Genomic DNA, 20,878 nt, shown 5'->3' with positions numbered 1-20,878 from the left:
CCTTCCTTCTTTCCTTCCTTCCCTCCTTCTCTCCCTCCCTCCCAGTGGTCACAATGCAGTATTGCAAGCTAATTCTGACTACTGCCAGGAGTTCAATTCTCACTGACTCAAAGTTGACTCAGCCTTCTGTCCTTCCAAGGTGCGTAAATTGAGGACCCAGATTCCTTCCTTCCTTCCTAGTAGCCACAATAATGCAGTATTGCAGGCTAATTCTGCCCACTGCCAGCAGTTCGATCCTGACCGGCTCAAGGTTGACTCAGCCTTCCGTCCTTCCAAGGTGGGTAAAATGAGGACCCAGATTGTCGGGGAAAAGAGGCTAGTATTTGTAAACAACTTAGAGAGGGCTGTAAAAGCACTCTGAAAAGGTAGATAGATCTGGGTTCTGCTATTGCATGTGTGAATCTGTTCTCCAACTGCCAATACCCCCCTCCCTTGGGGGCCACGAGTTCCAATCGTGAACTTAGGAGACTGAACCGAAACCCATGGCATTTGCTTTGCACCAGGACAGAAAGTTCTCTTGGCATCGCTTTTTTTTTCTTTTTTTTTCTTTTTTTTTTTTTTTATTCAAAGAGAAACTGCTTCTTTGAAGATTTCTGGTCAAAAGAGAAATATCTCAGCCACCCAGCTCCACCTTCCAGCTTTGAGCTGTTAAACCAGCTGAGGAAGATTCCACCCCAACCCAGGAAGACAAGATCGTGAGCTGATATTGCCAGCTGTGACTGACAGGTGTGTATCTCTCCCATCGCCTGATTATTGACTTAGAATAACAGACTCAGAAGAGACCTTGTAGGTCATACAGTCCAACCCCCTGCTCAAGCAGGAGACCCTATGCTACCCCAGACAATGGGCTGTCGAGTTTTTTTCTTGAAAGCCTCCAGGGATGAAGCTCCCACAACCTCTGAAGGTAACTTCTGTTCCATGGGTTGATTGTTCTGTCAGGAAATTCCTCCTTATTTCCAGGTTGAATTTCTCCTTGGTCAGTTTCCATCCATTCTTCCTTCTATGGCCTTCAGGGGCTTTGGAGAATAGCTTGACCCCCCTTCCTCCTCTCTGTGGCAGCCCCTCAAATATTGGAAGACTGCTCTCCTCTCTCCCCTGGTCCTTCTCTTCCCTAGACTAGCCATGCTGAGAATTTAACAGATTAACAGAGTTGGAAGGGACCTTACAGGTCATCTAATCCAACCCCGCGCTCAAGCAGGAGACCCTACACCATTTCTGACCAATGGCAGTCCGGTCTCTTCTTGAAAGCCTCCAGGGATGAAGCTCCCACAATTTCTGTTCCATGGGTTGATTGTTCTCCCTGTCAGGAAATTCCTCCTTAATTCCAGGTTGAATCTCTCCTTGGTCAGTTTCCATCCATTCTTCCTTCTCTGGCCTTCAGGGGCTTTGGAGAATAGCTTGACCCCCTTCCTCCTCTCTGTGGCAGCCCCTCAAATATGCCATATTCTAGGTGTGGTCTTACTAGGACTTTATAGGTTTTAATAGGTTGTCAAAAGCAGACAATCATTTAATCGGGTTGGTATAAGGACTACTGCTTTGAGGATGGAAACTGACCAAGGAGAGATTCAACCTGGAATTAAGGAGGAATTTCCTGACAGTGAGAACAATCAACCCATGGAACAGAAGTTGCCTTCAGAAATTGTAGGAGCTTCATCCCTGGAGGCTTTCAGGAAGAGACTGGACTGCCATCTGTCAGAAATGGTGTTAAACTGTTAAAACCTCTAGTGATGGAGCCCCCACAAGAGATATGGAGAGAAATTTTATGTTTCTCAACGGAGCAGCCCAAAAATGCATTTATTCCACGCTCAAAGGGTAGGTTGATTTTTGGACGTGGTTTTTGTTTCTGTGCCTCGGTTGCTCAGCTCCAATGTCCTGCACAAATCAACCGTGTAAGGATGGGCCTGGCTATTAGCAGAAGCTGACAAGGCAGGCGGTGACAGGATTATAGTCTTTACGGATGGCAGTTTCGCTGAAATGTTTCATTATGCCTTGTTTTTGTGCCCCCCATTCACAAGGCTGAGATGGGCAGCTCTATAAATCCAACCCATCCATCCGTCCATGAGTTATACACTCTGAAACATCACGTTGTTGATAAAATGCAAGGTGTACAAAAGACATCGAAACGTTCCTATTTTACTTTCCAAAATAGTGTTTCACTGACATTTTCTCAAACTATAACCCATCTATAACAATCCGCATGCAGCCAAAGCATTCATTTACAACCCCCACCGCATAATACGGTCAAATGGCACTCAAACTTACTCCGAGAATTACAAAGAATAACCAGGGTTTAGTTCAGTGTTTCTCAACCTAGGCAACTTGAAGATGTCTGGATTTCAACTCCCAGAATTCCCCAGCCAGCGAATGCTGGCTGGGGAATTCTGGGTGTTGAAGTCTGGACATCTTCAACTTGCCAAGGTTGAGAAATACTAGTTTAGTTTCTTAGTTTGGAAATTCAAAATAGGTCGGAGGAGACTGATTCCTCGACTTAATGACCATTATTTTGACAGTTTGAATTTACAACGGGGTGGGGAAAAAATGACTTCTGACCCGTCCTCAAAGTTATGACCATCGCACCACTTGGCAACCAGCTCACATTTACGACGGTTGCAGAGTCCCGCGGTCACCTGATTCATGATTTATGACACTTCCGGTTATCTTCTGACCAGCAAACTCAATGGAGGAGTTGCATTGCTTAGCGACCAAAATCCCAATTCCAATTGTGGTTATAAGTTGAGGACTATCTATATATTAACGAAAGGAATTTTAGTGATGTTTCTCAATCCAGTAGTGAAAATATTGTAAGCAAGGCCCATCCACATATGCAAAATGCTTACAACAGGACTCCTCCAATCTTGGCAACTTTTAAGACTTGTGGACTTCAACTCCCAGAATTCCTCAGCCAAGCATGGGGAATTCTGGGAGTTGAAGTCCACAAAGTCTTAAAGTTGCCAACTTTGGAGACCCCTGCTTTAAACCTTATTTTTAAAACTGCAGAACGGCTCTATGCTGTGAATGCAGTCTGGTGGAACCAACAAACCCACATTCTGGCTTTGTATCATAGCTATGATAGGCTGAATGCCCTTGTAAGCCAAAATTGTCTTGCAGCAGCCATTGTGAACTGAGCAATCATAGAGTAGCAGGAGCCAGATCGGCTCTATCAGTCCTCCAAAGAAAAGAGTCAGATGGATAGAGCGGCTTAAAAAAAACAGACAACAACACAAGATTCTCTATGAGAGAAATCAACTGCCAGGCTGGGCAAGTGAAGAAGCAACTCCGCAAAGGTGATTGGCTGCCGTACCACAGCCACGCCCATGCCCATGCCAGCTTGGCCAATGGGGACAGAGCCTTTGACATAAGGCAGCTTTTGTGGCCAGATGATTGATGGGGGAGGGAAAGAGCTGAAAGTTATTATGATGGACACGTTGGCAAGAAGGGCTGCTGGTTGCAGAGCCGAGATTTGGGTGGGAAAGCGTGACAAAAATAAAAGGGTCCCTTTTTAATGCACAGTTTAAAAGAAAAAAAATAAGTAAAACGAGTTTCACAATTTGGTGCATTGCAAAAGAGTAAAAAAAAAAAAAGAAAAGAAAGAAACCCAAAAGGAATTGATGAAGGATTTTCAGTTTCCCCCAGTTGCCCGTCTGCTTCTGACTTTGCAAAATAGGATGCTGGCTTAGGAGAATGCCTTGATCTGTCCTCTTTATGTGTCGAGAGCTATGTTTTGCTTCTTTATATCCATTTATTTGTGCCATTATTTGTGTGTTTTCATACTTGCTTCCTTGTAGTTGTTGACAAATAATAAATAAATAAATAAATTTCCCATCCCTCCCCTCTAAAAGGCTTCCTTGCCTGATAAGCCAGTTGACCCCAAATCAAACAGAGCAAAAAACTAAGCTAAGCCAAGCTGAATTTCTTTTCCTTTTAACTTTCTTTCCCTTTCTTCTCTTCCTTTCTCCTCCTTTTATCCTATTTTCTTTTCCATTTTCCTTTCCCCTTTTCTTCTTTCATCTTCCTCCTTCCCTTCTTCTCCTTTTATCTTCCTTTCCTTTCTTCTTTCCCCTTTTCTGCTTTCCCCTCCTTTTCTTTACTTTCCTTTTTCCTCTTCCCTTCTTCCTTTTATCTTTTCTTTTCCTTTTTCCTTTCCTCCTTTCTTCTTTCCTTTCTCCTTTCCTTTCCTCTTTCCCCTTCCCTTCTTCTTCCTCTTATCTTCTTTCCCTTTTTCCTTTCCCCTTTACTTTCCTCTTTCCCCCTCCCTTCTCCTCCTCCTTTTATCTTATCCTTTCCTTTTTTCCCTTTTCATCTTTCCCTTCCTTTCCTTTCCTCTTTCCCCTTCCCTTCCTCCTCCTTTTATCTTCTTTCCCTTTCCTTTTCCCTTTCCCCTTTTCTTCTTTTCTTTCTCCTCCTTTCATTTCCTTTCTCCTTCCTTTCTTCCTTCCTTCCCTCCCTCCCTCAAAATGTCTTAAGTGATTGACAGAACAAGAAGCCCCTTCTGCTGTCCATCGCTTAATCCTGTTTTCATCTAGTTTTACCTTTTTAATTTACGCCGTTTGACTCTTTAAATTCTGTTTCTATTTTTATAATGTATAAGCCAGCCAGAGGCATCTTATAGGGGAAAACTGACAGCATAAATCTTTCATGAATCAATCAAATAAAGCGTCAACACATCTCCACTCCCAAGGGCACCTTCAGGGAGAGGACACCTCCTCATTTCTCCCGCCACACTCCCAGCAAAATATCTGCAAAATATCCGGCCATCTACTGTGCAATTAATTGCCAAATGGGCCTCTATTTCCATTATTGCAAGAATTATTAAAGAAAACAGGAACCCTCTTCAAAGTAGGGAGGGGAGAGAAGCAACCGGGCAGCCATCTGTCAGTGATGGTATAAAGCTGTGATGGTGAATCTACGCCACCTGAGCCAGAGGTGCCATGCAGAGATGTGGGCATGCAGGCCGTGGCCAGCTGCTCCTCTAGATGCCGGCATGCCAGCTAGCTGGTCCTCGTGGCCGCTGGAGTGTTAGAAAACTGCCCGAAAAACTGCCTGAAAACAGCCCCCCAAATGGCCAAATAACAGGCTGTTTTTCGAGCCTTTTTCATGCCATTTTGGAGTCATTTTTTTCAGGCCAAAATGGCCGGGAAAACCCCACAAAATGGTGAAATAAGAGGGTGTTTGGGGGGGGGGGGCATTTTCAGGCCAGTTTTGAGTTCAGTTGGCGGCTGTAAGTCGAGGACTTGCAGTTGGTTTCGACAGAGAAGGATGGCGGAAGCCCTGGGTGGGAAGAGCCGTGATTTGTTCCTTTTTTCCTGCCTCGACAGGTTTCCTTGGAAGGGTTTAGAGCCAGAATTTCTGGAACAGCTTCCGAGAGTTGCGGCATTGCAGGGCAATGCACAACACGGAGCAATTACTACTGCTGCTACGCACTACCCTCTTTCTCCTCTCTTGGGCCCTCGCTCAAACAGACCAGAATTTCGACTCCAGATTCCCACGAAGGAATGCAACCCACACACGGAGGGCAGATACGGGAAGGGTACTTCGCCCTTCCTTTCCGGGGCGAAGTCCCACCTGTGCAAAAGGTGAAGACACCACGCCCCGATGAGGGGAAATCTTGCGTCGTTTCTAATGGTTTCCGTTCGTGTTCTTTCTCTACTCTGCCGATTTCCTTTTATTTTATTTTTAATTGCATTCCACGGTGTCCGATTCTCGGAGTTTCCTTTTCGAAGGTTTTCCAGAAAGGGGTTTGAAATGGACTCCTTTTCTTTTGGGCTGAGAGAAAGTGCTTGGGCCCAAGGTCACCCAGCCGGCTCGGGGGCCTAAGGCAGGACTAGAACTCGGGACTAGGACTCCCAGTTTCTGGCCTTAACCACCACACTTTGTCCTAGAAGGTGACTCAGGTCTCAAGCCTTGTAGCTCCGATCTGTCCTTCCTGTCCCATGGAAAGAAAACCCCATCGGGCCTGAAAGAACAGATGAACAGAGTTGGAAGGGACCTTGTAGGTCATCTAGTCCAACCCCCCTCTGCCCAAGCAGGAGACCCAACACCATTTGTCACAGATGGATGTCCAGTCTCTTTTTGAAAGCTTCCAGGGAGGAAGCTCCCACATCTTCTGATTAACAGAATAACTACTGGAAGGGACCTTGTAGATCATCTAGTCCATCCCCCCACCGAAGCAGGGGACCTTACACCATTTCTGACAGTCCAGTTTCATCTTGAAAGCCTCCAGGGATGAAGCTCCCACAACTTCTGAAGGCAACTTCTGTTCCATGGGTTGATGGTTCTCCCTGTCAGGAAATCCCAGGTTGAATCTCTCCTTGGTCAGTTTCCATCCATTCTTCCTTCTCTGGCCTTAGGGTGCTTTGGAGGATATCTTGACCCCCTTCCTCCTCTCTGGGGCAGCCCCTCAAATATTGGAAGATGCTCTCCTGTCTCCCCTAGACCTTCTTTTCATTAAACTAGACATACCCAGTTCCTGCAACCGTTCATTGCATGTTTGAGCCTCCAGTCCCCTCATCATTCTTGTTGCTCTTCTCTGCACTTTTTCTACACTCTCAAACTCTTTTTTACAGCGTGGTGACCAAAACTGGATGCAGGATTCCAGGTGTGGTCTTGCACATGCGCACTTACACACCTACACGCACACCAGCTTTGCACACTGCTCGCCCGCAGGGAGAAATCTCCTTTGAGAGGAATCGACTGCAAGCAATTGGCCACCTCGGACTCTGCTCTTCCCTCCTGGCGTTAAGACGAAGATCCGTGCTCCGTGGCCCCTGGGTGTGAGCTCAGGCACACACTCACAAACACAACCCTCACGCCTTTGCAAGCCTCCGGGCAGGAGCTGAGAACCTGACCAGACCTATCCCGCTGCTTTTGTTGCAGAAACCTGCTCTAGCTTGTTCCTGGCTGGGAGGGCGGCAGCTCCTTTGCAATGGGAATCAGATTTCAGATCCCTGCGTGTCTCTCTCACACCTACTTAAGATGGGGAAGCAGGATGATCAGGTCGATATGAGGCTCACCTCCACGCCAGGTCTATGCCAGGGGGGAGGGTCCCAGCAACCCCAAAAGCATCCCACCTAATCTTCTTGTCCCACCAAATCCTCACTGTCGTCTCCCATCCACCCCATGCATCCCATTCCCCCCCCCACCTCCAGTGGGTCTTCCCACCCTTGCAAACGTTTTCCAAGCTCCTTCCCTTCTCTCCCCCCCCCCACCCTCCCCCTCTAGATTCTGCTGGAGGCATCTTCACTCGAGCCTCCATATTTGGGCAAAAAAACTTTCCCAAAGAAATCTTGCCAGATCTGAAGGGTTTCTGGTGAGGAGGAGCTCTGAAGCGCAGCTTTAAAGGTGTTGGGGAGGGGAGGGGAGAGGAGAGAAAAAGGAAGGAGGGGAGAGGAGAGGAGAGAAGAGGGAAGGGGAGAGATGAGAAGAAAAAAGAAAAGGGAAGGAGGGAAGGGAATGGAAGAGAAAAGAGAAGAGAAAAATGAAGGAGGGAAGAGAAGGGGAGAGGAGAAGATAAGAGAAAAGAAGAAGGGAAGGGAAGAAGAGAGGAGAGAAAAATGAAGGAGGGAAAAGGAGGAGAGAAGAGGAAAAGGAAGGAAGGGAAGAGAAGAGAAGAGAAGAGAGGAGGAGAAAAGAAAAAGGAAGGAGGGAAGGGAAGAAGAGAGAAAAATAAAGAGGGAAAAGGAGGAGAGAAGAGAAGAGGGAAAAGGAAGGAGGGAAGAGAAGAAGAGAGGAGAGGAGAGAAAAAGGAAGGAGGGAAAGGAGGAGAGAAGAGAAGATGAAAAGGAAAGAGGGAAAAGGAAGAAAGAAGAAAAGAGGAAAAGGAAATGTGCGTTCACACATTCCAAAGGGGCTTGTTTCACTGGAATGCTTGCAATCCAAATTTTACAGGACCAGCAACCGCAGGAGAAACAAGTATTTATATATATATGGACATTTTAACCCTCATTGTATCTAAATCTCCACCAGCAAGATCTGAGAGCTATAGGTGTGTTTTGGAGGGGCAGGGGAGTGTAGAGGGGGAGGGGGTTATCCTGCAAATCCAGCAAAGATCTGGGACAGGAATGTGGCAACCATATTTAAAAACAATGCTGGCTTGGGGGAATTCTGGGAATTGAAGTCCACCAAGTTGCTAAGGTTGAGAAACTTTGCACATTTCAAGCACAAGTTCCCCTCCTAATACACATACATACACACCCTCAGCTTCCTGCATTCCATTTCAGAGCCACCTGTGAAAAAAACCAAGGATCTCAGGAACTTGTATCATTTTGCCCACAAACTGGGCGGGGGGGCAGGGGGAACTGGTTAAACTGGTTTATGGGACAGGGCGTGAAAATTATGCACACCGAAGATGCTGCTGCAGCCCGATAATGGAATCTTATCTCCCTCAAGAATGCTTCCAAGCTGGAGATTTTTAGTAGGCATTTCACCCAAAGAGTTCCAAATCTACCATGGGAACCTTGAGGACTAGCAACCTGCGATGAGGAAAAGAAACACCAAAAACCAGATTTCTTTCTTCTTCCCCCTTTGCAGGTAGAGTCGTATTGTTCTTAGAGGAATATTTATATACAATATAGCTAAAGATAAAGGTTCCCTTGCACTTAGGTGCTAGTTGTTCCCAACTCTAGGGGGCAGTTCTCATCTCTGTTTCAACACCAAAGAGCCAGCGCTGTCCGAAGACGTCTCTGTGGTCATGTGGCTGGCATGACTCAACACCGAAGGTGCACGGAACGCTCTTCCCTTCCCAAAAAAGGTGGTTCCTATTTTCCTACTTGCATTTTTATGTGCTTTCGAACTGCTAGGTTGGCAGGCGCTGGGACAAGTCACGGGAGCTCACTCCGTTATGCGGCGCTGGGGATTCAAACTGCCGAACTGCCCACCTTTCTGATTGACAAACTTGGCATCTTAGCCACTAAGCCATCGTGTCCCTCATATACAATATACTCAGGATCTTCTAACGGGAATTTAAAAGCTAAGCCCAAGTTTGGGCTTTACCGTTTCAGATTTTGGGGGGCAAAGTTTTATTGGCTGGCACAAATGCCCCTGGTTGTCTGAATAGGCACCGAATAAATTTCATCCGCTCAGTTTCACCTCCTTTCGTCCTTTGTTCAGTTATTCCTACATCATTACTGTCCTCCTAGAGTTCGGGAAGGGCCTGTAGAGGTAATCCTCAATTTACAACCATTCGTTTTGTGACTGAAGTTACAACAATGCTGAAAAGAGTGATTTAGAACCAGTCCTCAAACTTATGACCAACGCAAGGGGTCGTCGCAGTCGCACGATCCAAAGCAACCAACCAGAGGTGCTCTCTGAGAGAGACGGATGGTTAAGAAGTCATCCTCATCCTCATTTCACAACCCCATAATCCCTTGCAAGATGGCGTCTGGACAACTGAGTGGATCTGGGTGTTTACTGGCCGGATGCCCTTCCCTGTTGCCAATGAGGAGTTTTGTTCAGCAGATATATATTCTCAACATGCCCAGAGAGAGAAATACCTGCCTCTACCTGGGATCGAACTCACAGCCTGCGGATTGTGAGGCGAGAGTTCCAACAGGAGATTAAGAAGTCTGAAATATAAACAGACAAACACGCAAACAAACAAACCAGCTTGAATTAACCATGATCGCCGTGTCCCGCGGTCCCATGACCATCATTAATCATCTTCCCTGGGGTGTTCGGAAGCTGGATTTGCTTTAATGACTATAACAAAAATGTGGTTCGTTTAATGACTGTTTGAAGTTACAACAGTTTGGGGGGGGAAATGACGTGATCCGCATTTGTAACCTTCCCGGCAAGCAAAATCACTGGAGGAAGTCAGATTCGCTTAATGAATGCCGTGATTCACTTAGCAACTGTGGCGAAAAACAGTTATATAACTGGCTTAATGGCTGTCTTGCTTAGCAACCAAAAATCGGGGGCTCCCTTGTGGTCGTAAATCGAGAACAACAGTGCTTGACTTACAGCAGTTCATTCAGTGGCCGTTTAAAGTTGCAATGACACTCAAAAAAGTAACTTACGACCGGTTTTCACACCTACGACCATTGCTGGCATCCCCAGAGTCCCGTGATCAAAATCCAGCGGTGTGGAAACTGATTGAGATTTATGGCGGCCGCACTTTCCTGGAGGTCACGTGATCCTCTTTTGCGACCATCTGACAAGCAAGAGTCAAGGGGGAAGCGAGACTCGCTTAACGACTGTGTGACTAATTTAACAAATGCAGCAATTAACTGAACGATGGTGGCAATGAAAGTCATAAAATGGAGCAAACCCATTTAGCAACCGTTTCACTTAGCAACATAGCTTTGGGGGGATCAACTGTGGGGTTAAAAACAGGCTTTTTTCCAGCCTATTTTTCAGGGCAAAAACGGCCCAGTAAATAACCTTAAAACCGACTGAAAAATGCCCAAAAAACAGGCATGCATGAGCCGGCCAGCTGGTTTTCGGATTTCCATCTCTCCGGGGTGCGCATGTGCACACCAGGGGTGGGTTGCCACCGGCATTACTGACGGTTCGGCGCACAATTTTTTTTGGCGCGGATATGTGTGTTTGTACCTAAAAAGGTTTGCGCATGCGCACAACATTAGAAAAGGGGGGGGGGGTTAAATGTTTGCAATGAAGATGGCTCTGCGCATGCCCAAAACCTAAAATCAAGATGGTGGCGATGCAGATAGAACCGGTTGGTGGGGGAGGTAACAAGCCGAGTTACTCCCTACTCGACTGAACCGGGCTGAACCGGTAGGAACCCACTTCTTGTGCACGCACATGCACACACCTTCCAGTTAGCGCCCTCGGTGCCAAAAAGTTTCTCCCTCACGGATTTAGGCCCTAGTTCTTTTTACACGCCTTGTGTCAATTTGTAAAGCTTGCGGAAATAGCACAAGGGGATGGTTTCCTTTCTAAGGAACACACACCATGTGCAAAAATGCAACTGGGCTCAGCAAATTCATTCACCTTCTTTTTGCGGTTCTTTCCCCTCCCCCTTCCAAGTTTCTGGTCCTCATGGTTGCAGTACATGATCACAAGAAGCCACAGCAAGGCAAACATATCCTTTACACTGGAGCTTAGGAAAAGGTGCGGAGTAAGATTCTTTGTGGTCTGGGTGGCCTTCAGTCAAAGCGAGGAAAATCTGAATATAGCTAGTTCTCGACTTATGACCATTGGTTTAGTGACCAGAGTTGCAACGGCGCTGGGAAAAAGGAACTTAGGAGCGTTTTTGCGACCTTCTGACAAGCAAAGTCAATGAGGAAACCAGATTCATTTAACAACCGTGTGACTAACTTAACAACTGCAGTGATTCACTTAACAACTGGGTGACTATTGCTGTGATTCACTTAACAACCGAATGACTAACTTAACAACTGCAATGATTCACTTAACAACCAAATGACTAACTTAACAACTGCAGTGATTCACTTAACAACCGTGTGACTAATTTAACTGCAGTGATTCACTTAACAACCAGGTGACTAATTGCTGTGATTCACTTAACAACCATGTGACTAACTTAACTGCAGTGATTCACTTAACATCTGGGTGACTAACTTAACTGCTGCGATTCACTTAACAACTGTGGCATGAAAGATTGTAAAATGGAGCAAAACACACTTAAGAACCGTCTCACTTAGCAACAGAAATTTTCAGCCCAATACTGGTCATGAGTCGAGGATTATCTGCAACGCCTTTAAAAAAAAAAAATACAAGAAATCGCAAGTGTAACTTTTGCAAATCCCCGAACGGGACACAAACCACCTTCTGAATGTCCTGTAAATAGGACACCACCAGTACGGTACTATTACTACCGCTGCTGCTACTACTACTATTATTATCCGTTTTTTAAAATAAAATAAAAACAATCCATCAACTGGCAGCTTTCCTGCAAAGCAACATCGACAAAAATCTTGGCCGAGGATCCTGGAAAAAAAAAAAATCACAATTTTTGCAGCGTTTTCGGAATCTGCTCCCAGCCTCCCTCACGTGGGGCAACCTCGTGAAGCCCCCGTCCCGCTTTGGACGGACGGACGGAGCCCAGGGGTCGATCAAAAAGCTTTTTAGAGCATTTTCTGCAACCCTGACATTGCGGGGGGGAGGCGCTCTAACCACTGAACCCCACTACCTGGGAGGAGAAAACGGGGAAAGCGCGGTGTGGGAAGGAAGCCATTTTGCATGAGGTGGGTCAGGAGAGGGAAGTAATTTTGTTTTTGGAGAAGGTGCCAGGGCACGGGGTGCCTCGTTTCACCGCAAACTAATGTAACCTCTCTGCCTCCTTGTTTGGAGCGAGCCCGTCACAGGAGAAAAGGAGGAACAGCTGGGAGGCAAATTAAACCGGGATATTTTGAAGAGCAGGGCGAAGAGGACACAACCAGAAACTAACTTAGGTTTATATATAATGTGTGTGAGAGAGACAGATGGGGGGAGAGAGAGAGAAAGAAAGAAAGGAAGGAAGAAAGGAAGGAAGGAAGGAAGGAAGGGAAAGGAAGGAAGAACGAAGAAAGGAAGGAAGAACGAAGGAATGAAGGAAGAGAAAGGAAGGAAGGGAGGAAGGAAGAAGAAAGGAAGGAAGGGAGAAAAGAAAGAAAGAGGGGGAGAGAGAGACACACACACAAGAAAGAAAGGAAGGAAGGAAGGAAGGGAAAGGAAGGGAGGAAGGAAGAACAAAGAAAGGAAGAACGAAGGAATGAAGGAAGAGAAAGGAAGGAAGGGAGGAAGGAAGAACAAAGGAAGGGAGGAAAGAAAGAAAGGGAGAGAGAGACACACAAGAATGAAAGAAAGAAAGAAAGAAAGAAAGAAAGAAAGAAAGAAAGAAAGAAAGAAAGAAAGAAAGAAAACATGATTATAATTGAGCCCAAAATTTTGGTTGCTAAGCAAGAGTGTTAAGTGAGTTTCACCACATTTTCCAAGTTGGCCACACCCACCCGGTCAAAAGACTGCCAAGCCACTCCCACCCAGTCACATGACTGACGAGCCACTCCCACAAAACAGGCCACACCCACAGAATAGGTTCTAAAAAAATTTGAAACACACCATTGAGATACAGTATCTATATCTATATATCTATATCTATCTATCTATCTATCTATCTATCTATCGATCGATCGATCGATCGATCGATCTATCTATCTATACATACATACATACATACACACACACACATATACACAAATACAAATACAATAGCAGAGTTGGAAGGGACCTTGGAGGTCTTCTAGTCCAACCCCCTGCTTAGGCAGGAAACCCTACACCACTTCAGACAAATGGCTATCCGGCATCTTCTTAAAGACTTCCAGTGTTGGGGCATTCACAATTTCTGGAGGCAACTTCTGTTCCACCAATTAACTATTCTAACTGTCAGGAAATTTCTCCTCAGTTCTAAGTTGCTTCTCTCCTTGATTAGTTTCCACCCATTGCTTCTTGTCCTGCCCTCAGGTGCTGCAGATTTTGCAAGCTGGAAGTGGGGAGGCAAATGCAAATAGGGAAACCAGGGAAGTAAAATAACAAGAAAAATAAACATTCCACCCAAAAGGCCCAAGAAACAAAACAGGCAAAAATCTAACATGCAAAAAAAAATGCACAGGGAAGAAATACAGAACGTCCTCGATGTACGACCACAAGAGAGCCCAAAATTCCCACTAAGTAAGGCTAAACGGGTTTTGACCCACGTTATGATTTTTCTCAGCACCATTGTTAAGGGAATCGCTGCATTTGTTAAGTTAGTCCCCCGGTTGCTAAGGGAATCTTTTGCTTGTCCGAAGGTCGCAAAATGGGATCACGTGAACCCCCCCTCCCCAGGACACGGCGACCGTCATAACTGTGAATCAGTGTTCAAACGTCCGGATCTTGATCATGTGACCATGGGGAAGCTGTGATGATTGTGTGAAAATAGCTATAAGACACTTTTTCAGTGCCGTTGTAACTTTGGATGGTCATTAAATGAATGGTTGTAAGTCAGGGACTGCCTATAAAGCGGGGGGGGGGGGGAGAATGGCCGCTAAAAGCATGCAAGAAACTACTCAAAGCAAGAAAAAAATAAGATGGGATGGAATGAGATGGAATAGAATATAGAAGAGAAGAAAACAATACAGAATAGAATAAATAACAGCATAGAATGTAGAAAAGAATAGAACATAGCATAAAAATAGAATAGAATAGAATAGAATATAGAATGGAATAACAGCATAGAATAGAAGAAAACAATACAGAATAGAATAAATAACAGCACAGAATATAGAGTAGAATAGAATAGAATATAGAAAATAATATAGAATAGAATAGCAGCATAGGGAATAGAATATAATATAATAGAATAGAATAGAATAGAATAGGAGAAAATAATTTAGAATAGAATAAATAATAGCTTGGAATATAGAATAGAATATAGAAAATAATATAGAATAGAATAGCAGCATAGGGAATAGAATAGAATAGAATAGGAGAAAATAATATAGAATAGAATAAATAATAGCATGGAATATAGAATAGAATAGAAAATAGAAAAATAGAAGAGAATAAATAATAGCATAGAATATAGAATATAGAATAGAATAGAATAGAACAGAATATAGAAAATAATATAACTAGAATAGCAGCATAGGGAATAGAATAGAATAGGTTTTTTAATTGATTATTCTTGCAACCTTATCAATAACACAAAAATAAAAATAAAATACGTAATCTGGTTCCAGGATAAAATAATTGGATAAAGTAAAATGCAGTGATCCTAGATACTGTGATAATACCAAGCAGCCAGTAATCAGATAAGTGAATCTTCCTTGCAGGATCTCTTAATTAGTCCGGTCCTTATCTCAACTGCCTTAATTAAAAACTCAGCACTTTTGTTTACAAATCCATACATAATTACAATAATGAGGAGTTGGGCAAAAAAAGAGAGAGAGAGAGAGAGAGGCCAGGCAGGACATTTATCTTAGCCTTCCAGAGGTGCTCAGTTGCGAGATGGCTGGCTCCTAAATTTCATAAATAAAATTAAATCAATCACTGGGTGCAAAGGACCCCTTTTGGGTAGGGTGGGGGGCTCTCCTGCTCCTCTTTTTGTACCAGCCTTTTGCAAAGGCAAAAGTTAGCAGGCGACAGGTTAGAACTGAGGTTTGAGAGGCAAAAATCCATCTTAAAAGCCCCATGTGTGGGGGAAAAACACCCTATTAAAGTTGCTCTTTACACATTTTCTCCCACGTGCCAGGTTTCTGTAATGAAAAATCAGCGGCCAAAGGTACACATCAAAAGGTGTCACTGAAGCTGAAAACTAAATAAAGCAAAGTAAAATAAAACAAGGACTAGCAGGCTGAAAAACAACTTCTATCCCAGAGCAGTAACTATATTGAATTCTACTGCGCAATGCAATATGAATGCAACATCAGGGGTTTGCAATTCTATTGTACACCAAAGGCGAAGGAGGTGTGTTTGCATTTTATTTTTATAGGTTTTTAAAATGGTTTTCTTATGCATAATGCACACGGAAGACGGCCTTTTCATTTCGTTGTATGAGGCGCAATGACAATAAAGTCAAATAAGTAAGTGGCATAGAGCTTCCTGCCTAAGCAGGGGGCTGGACTAGAAGACCTCCAAGATCCCTTCCAACTCTGTTATTCTGTTCCAAATCGTCCAGTTTCTGTCCTCCCCCTTTGGGGTCAAAACTTGGTGTCTCAGCCTCGTGGCGCCAACCCTGGATTTTCATCATTTTGAAACAAAAGGATGAAGCTTCAAGACCGAATGAAAAGAACTGGAGTTTTACGGGAGCAGGCCAGTGGTGTCTGCTGGTCCATCCCCTCCGGGGGGGGGGGGGGGGGCATTTCATGGGCAGCCATTCCGACCGAGTGGAGAGCCGAAAACCTGGCAACCGCCCTCCGTGCCAGCTAACCCGGAGAAGCAAATTGCCAGACAAGCAGACAGTGAATTAACAGTTCAAAACATCCAGCCCCACTTTTGTAGCATCAGCAGAAAGCGGCAAATGGAGTTGGGGGACCCAGGGCCCAGGGAGCATGTCAGGCAGCTCCAGGCCCAGTGGTGGGAAACTGGCTGCGGAAGGTGGGGAGGAGAACTAGACTCTTCCGGTCTGTCCCAGTTTGTTTTTTAAAAAAGAGAATTTTTATTTATTTAGTGTACGGCGGTTGAAAGAGGATAATTTCCCAGATAGCAATTGCAGAAGGAAGTGTGGAAATGGAGTGATAACCAGAGCAATTTTTCGGGTGCAAAAGATCTGACCCTCCTCTTGCCAGGATCCATAATCCCCAGCCAACTGCTCTGTTGGCCAAAGATCTGAGGACACTGGATTGGGATGGGGAGGGAATTATACTTCGATTCCACTCTCTGCTCTCGTGCTGCCGTAAATATTTGGGGCATTGCTGTGGTGACCCATTGCAAGAACGCCCCAACCTCAACGCTACACACCCATTCCGTAAAAGATACACACACACACCCCTTTCCCCTTCTCGGAAGAGGTCTCGGCAAGCTGTAACAGCCTACCCTGCGGGGTAGGCCCAGTCTATTGCAAACTTAACCACATTTTTTACATTCCTGCAAAAAAACGAGACAAAACCTGGATTAAGTTTGCATGACACTTTAATCTAGGTTAAAGGCAGTCAGTTTGAAACAGTTCATTTAGTAACTTTGAAAACGGCACCGATCACCGTGTTTCACACTTAACGACGGTGGCCGCATCCCTACAGACCCGCGAGCGAAATCGGCTTGTATTTATGATGGTGCCAGTGTCCCGGACGATGTCCTGACAAGCAAAACCGTTGAGGAAGCCTCACTTAGCGACCATGTGACTGATTGAACAACCGCCGTGAGTCACTTCACCAATTTGTGCAAGAAAGATCGTGAAACGGGGGCAAGATTCAGGCAATCGTCATCTCACTTAGTGACAGAAATTTCAGAAGTTGTCCCAAATTTCCAGGTGTTGTGGGAATCCCACTGTTCTGCTCGGATGAAACGGGATGGGTGAGTTTGCGGCATGCCTGAGCTGGGAGCTACATGGTGTGACTTCGCTTTCGAAATCTCCCATTACAATTGTGTGAATTTGACTGATTTTGGGAGCTGCCCCTCCTACTCATCCTGCACTTGCAAGGGGGTATTGCCTGTCTGCAGCTGGATACCCTTCTTCTCTCCCAAACATAAAACCCATGAATTCCTCAAGTGATCCGTTCTTACATCTTGTCACCTTTTTATATTAATTGGGTGTTCTTCAAGACATGGGGAACATTCTAGAGAAAGAAATCTAGAAAAGGAAGCAAGAGAGAGAGATATAGAGCCCAGGTGACGCACTATTAAATGAAAAAAAAAAAGGGAAGGAAGAGGGGAAAATAGAAAAGAAAGTATTCACATACAAGTATATGTTCAAGAATGATAAATAAAAACAGGTGGGATACAATAGGGAAGAAAAGGGAAATGATAGGTATAAAATTATATCTGGGCTTGCGGGAATACCATTCCGAAAATGCACCACTTGAGAAATGAAAAGAGATAACCACAATAACAGAAAGGAAGAGAGGAGAAGAGAGGGAAGGAGAGGGAAGGAAGGAAGAGGAGAGGAAGGCTGGAAGGGATAAAAAGAGAAGGAGTGAGGGCATGAAGGAGAAGAGGAGGAGGAGGAGAGGAGAAGAGAGGAAAGGGGAGGGAAGGAAGGAAGAGGAAAGGAGAGGAAGGAGGGAAGGGATAGAAAGAGAAGGGCAGGAGGAGGAGGAAGAGGAAGAGAGAAGTAGGGGAGAGTCAAGGGAAGAAAGAAAGGGGAAGAGAGGAGGAAGGAAGAAAGGAGAGAAGGGAGGGAGAAAAGAAAGGAAAAGTAGAGTGGTGATAATATAAAATAGGTGTATGGGACGATAAACAAAGCAACCCAGAAATTATATTTTAACTTTTTATATGGAAAAACAAATGTATAAAAGTGATAACTATAAATAAGAACTATAACTGTGTGAATGGATACCTGTAACTGTATGTAAGAGATTAAAAATAAAAAATGTTATTCCCAAGGGATGGAGATTACAAAATTTGTGCAAATTTGTTCCTATTTGTGCAACTCTTTGAGTTTAGAATAGCCGGAAGGGGCCTTGGAGGTCCTCTAGTCCAGCCCCTTGCTCATGCGGGAGACCCTGTACCATCTCAGACAAGTGACTGTCCAGTCTCTTCTTAAAAGCCTCCAGTGATGAAGCACCCACAATTTCTGGTGGCAAGCTGTTCCACTGGTTAATTGTCCCCTCTGTTAGGAAATTTCTCCTTAATTCCAGGTTGCTTCTCTCCTTGATTAGTTTCCATCCATTGCCGTCGTCCTGCCCTCTGGTTATTTGGAAAATAAATTGACCTCCCCTCCTCTTTGGGGCAGCCCCTCAAATCCTGGAATACGGCTATCATGTCACCCCTAATTCTTTTATTATTTTTTTTAGCTTTTGCACTGCATCTCTCGGTTCTGCGCCACAAGACACCCCCCCCCCACGACCTCTAAATCCCATCAATAAAAATAGATAAATGAAAATAAACCCAACCAGGGTGTCCTGTTAATTCTGGGAGGGGTCCAACAGCTTATGCAATCACAGCCTTTTCTTTCTTTCCCTTCCTCTGTTTTTCTTCCTTTCTTTCTCTCCTTCCTTTTCGGTGATTTCGCTCTTGCAAGTTCTGCAAGTTTTGGGGGGGTCGTATGAATTTGCGCTGCCCGCTTTCTGGCTTTCTTAGGGATTCCCTTGGCTTCTGCTCACCCCCCTACCCCACCCTGGCCCCCTCTCCCTAGATTAGAGCCCCCTCCCAGGCCCTTTTCGGATGGGCTCGGCCCTTCCCCTCCGAGCGTGGCTGGCCTTCGTCAGTCTTTCCACCCAGCTTGCATTCCAGAGGGCTGGCGGGGACCCAAGGGCGGGGAGGGGGGCGAGGTGGGGAGGGGGAGCGCTTCCCCGCCCAGAGGGGCCAGCCCCAGCCAGGATCCAGCGCCTGCCCCGCCCGCAATCCACATCCAGGCCAGTTGCAGTAAGCAAAAGGGAGAGGGGATGAAAGAGACAAATGGAGTTGCAGAAGCAGAGCAAAGCTGAGTGACTCCAGGGCGCTGGCTGGATCCGAATGGGAGGGTGGGGTGGGGAGGGGAAGGGAGGGGAATGGAAGGAGGGCAACGGGTGGGGTGGGGCAGCTCGGCTTCCCACGGGACCGACCGAAACATCTCCCTCCCTCCCTCTCTCTCTCTCTCTCTCAAAAGTGCTTTTTTCCAGGAGGCAACTGGACTTTCTTGCTTTTTTTCTTTTAAAGACTTTTCGCTTCTCATCCAAGAAGCTTCTTCAGCTCTTTCTCTCTGTGTCTCTTTCTTTCTTTCTTTTCTCTTTCTTTCTTTCTTTCTTTCTTTCTTTCTTTCTTTCTCTCTCTCTCTCTCTCTCTCTCTTTCTGTCTGTATATTTTTCTTTCTCTCTTCTTTCTCTCTCTCTCCCCCTCTCTCTCTCTTTCTGTCTGTCTCTCTTTCTCTTTCTCTCTTCTTTCTCTCTTTCTTTCTGTCTCTCTCTCTTTCTCTCTCTCGACGCGGCTCTTCCAAAGCGAAGCCACTCGGGCAATAAGCAGAGCCAGGAGTGGGGTGGGGGCTTTGCAAAGGAAAAAGAGGGGAGGGGGTTCCGAACCCATCCAAGCCCCTTCCCCTCCCTCCCAAACGCCTTTTGCCTCTGCCCCTTGGGCACAGCTGCCAACCTGCGGGCCGCCCCCGTTCCGCAACTCCGGGGCGAAGGCTGGAAGCGGAGCCGCGCCCTGTCCCGAAGTGCCCAAGCGGAAAAAAAAGAACGCCAGTCCCGAGAGAGAGAAAGAGGGGGTCCCCGCTAGGAAAGCCCCACGGGTCTCCCCCTCCCCACAGACCCTGTTTCCTTGGGAATGCCAAGGCGCGAGAAACCCTCCCCCCGAACCGGAGTCACTCCGGATTAAAGCCAACGCCTTGCCCGCGCTGCCAGCCACATCAGCTCCGGCCTACGCGCACCTTCCAGCCCCGAGTGGGCACGGGGAAGCTCAGACTTTCTCGGACGGGTCCATCCCCCTCGCCCCCAAAGGAAGCCCACCTGCAGGGAGGGTTTTGGGGGGGCTTCACTGCCCGCCTATTTCTAAATCAAGATAGCGCGGGGGGGGTCTTTCCCGCTCCAGATTCAACCCTCAGGAGTGGCACGTCCAGACTCTATGCAAAAAAGGGGGTGGTGGTCGCGATTGCACCCCCTCTTTTTATTCTGTTCAGTCCGAAGATTGTGGGGAAACGGGACCACCACCACCCCTCCTCCAGCCGGACAAAATCTCTTGCCCGAAGCCCCCTCCCCACTCCGCTCCCGCTGTCAAACTTTCTCAGTAGTTCCACGCAGGGACTCTTCAGGGCGGTGGCCAGGAGGGGAGGGGGCGCCCCCTTTCCCTGCAAGGCGCGACTTCTTGGGGAGGGGGCTCCACCGACTTCCCAATGGAGGTCTCCTAGTTGGGGTCTTGCAGCGCCGCGCGACTTTCGGGCAGGGGGCAGCTGGCCCCCGAGTCCCCCCTCCCACTGAACCCGCTGAAAAAGGGGCTCCGGGACCCCCCGACGCGCGCCCCGCCCTCACCTGTGGGTGGGTGGCTTTCAGCTGCCCAGCACGGCCATCCCAGAGCCCCGACCCGGTTCCTGGATTCCTGGTGGCGGCGACCGAGCCCTGACCAGCGGGCTCCCGACGAAGCCCTGCCGCGGGAACGAAGCGAGTGGGGCGTTCCCCGCCCGGCTGCGGCTCTTGTAACTTAGCCCGGGATGGGTGTGACTCGACGCTCGGCCCTCGTCGGGGAAAAGGGAAGGGAGGGGAGGGGAGGAGATGAGAGGGAAGGGAAAGGAAAGAGGCGGCCTGGAGGAGGGGAGGGAGGGAGGAAAGAAGGAAGGCAGGGAGGGAGGGAGGGAGGAAGGAAGGAAAAGAGGGAGGGG

At 46.6% G+C, this 20,878-nt stretch overlaps 1 protein-coding gene across 2 annotated transcripts in view; it reads right to left on the bottom strand.

Moving 5' to 3' along the window:
- Nucleotides 1–20,671, bottom strand: part of LOC116519870 (neuroblast differentiation-associated protein AHNAK-like) — a 78,059-nt gene extending 57,388 nt beyond the window's left edge. For both annotated transcript variants that reach the window (XM_032233958.1, XM_032233957.1), the window contains exon 1: nt 20,532–20,671. The gene's annotated coding sequence lies outside the window, so the exon portion shown is untranslated. The remainder of the gene's footprint in view (nt 1–20,531) is intronic.
- Nucleotides 20,672–20,878: the final 207 nt, after the last annotated feature.

The sequence above is a fragment of the Thamnophis elegans genome, chromosome 17 (assembly GCF_009769535.1).
Source record: "Thamnophis elegans isolate rThaEle1 chromosome 17, rThaEle1.pri, whole genome shotgun sequence".
Classification (NCBI taxonomy): domain Eukaryota; kingdom Metazoa; phylum Chordata; class Lepidosauria; order Squamata; family Colubridae; genus Thamnophis; species Thamnophis elegans.
Note: the sequence above shows the minus strand (reverse complement) of the source record. Positions and strands in the feature narration are given on the sequence as shown.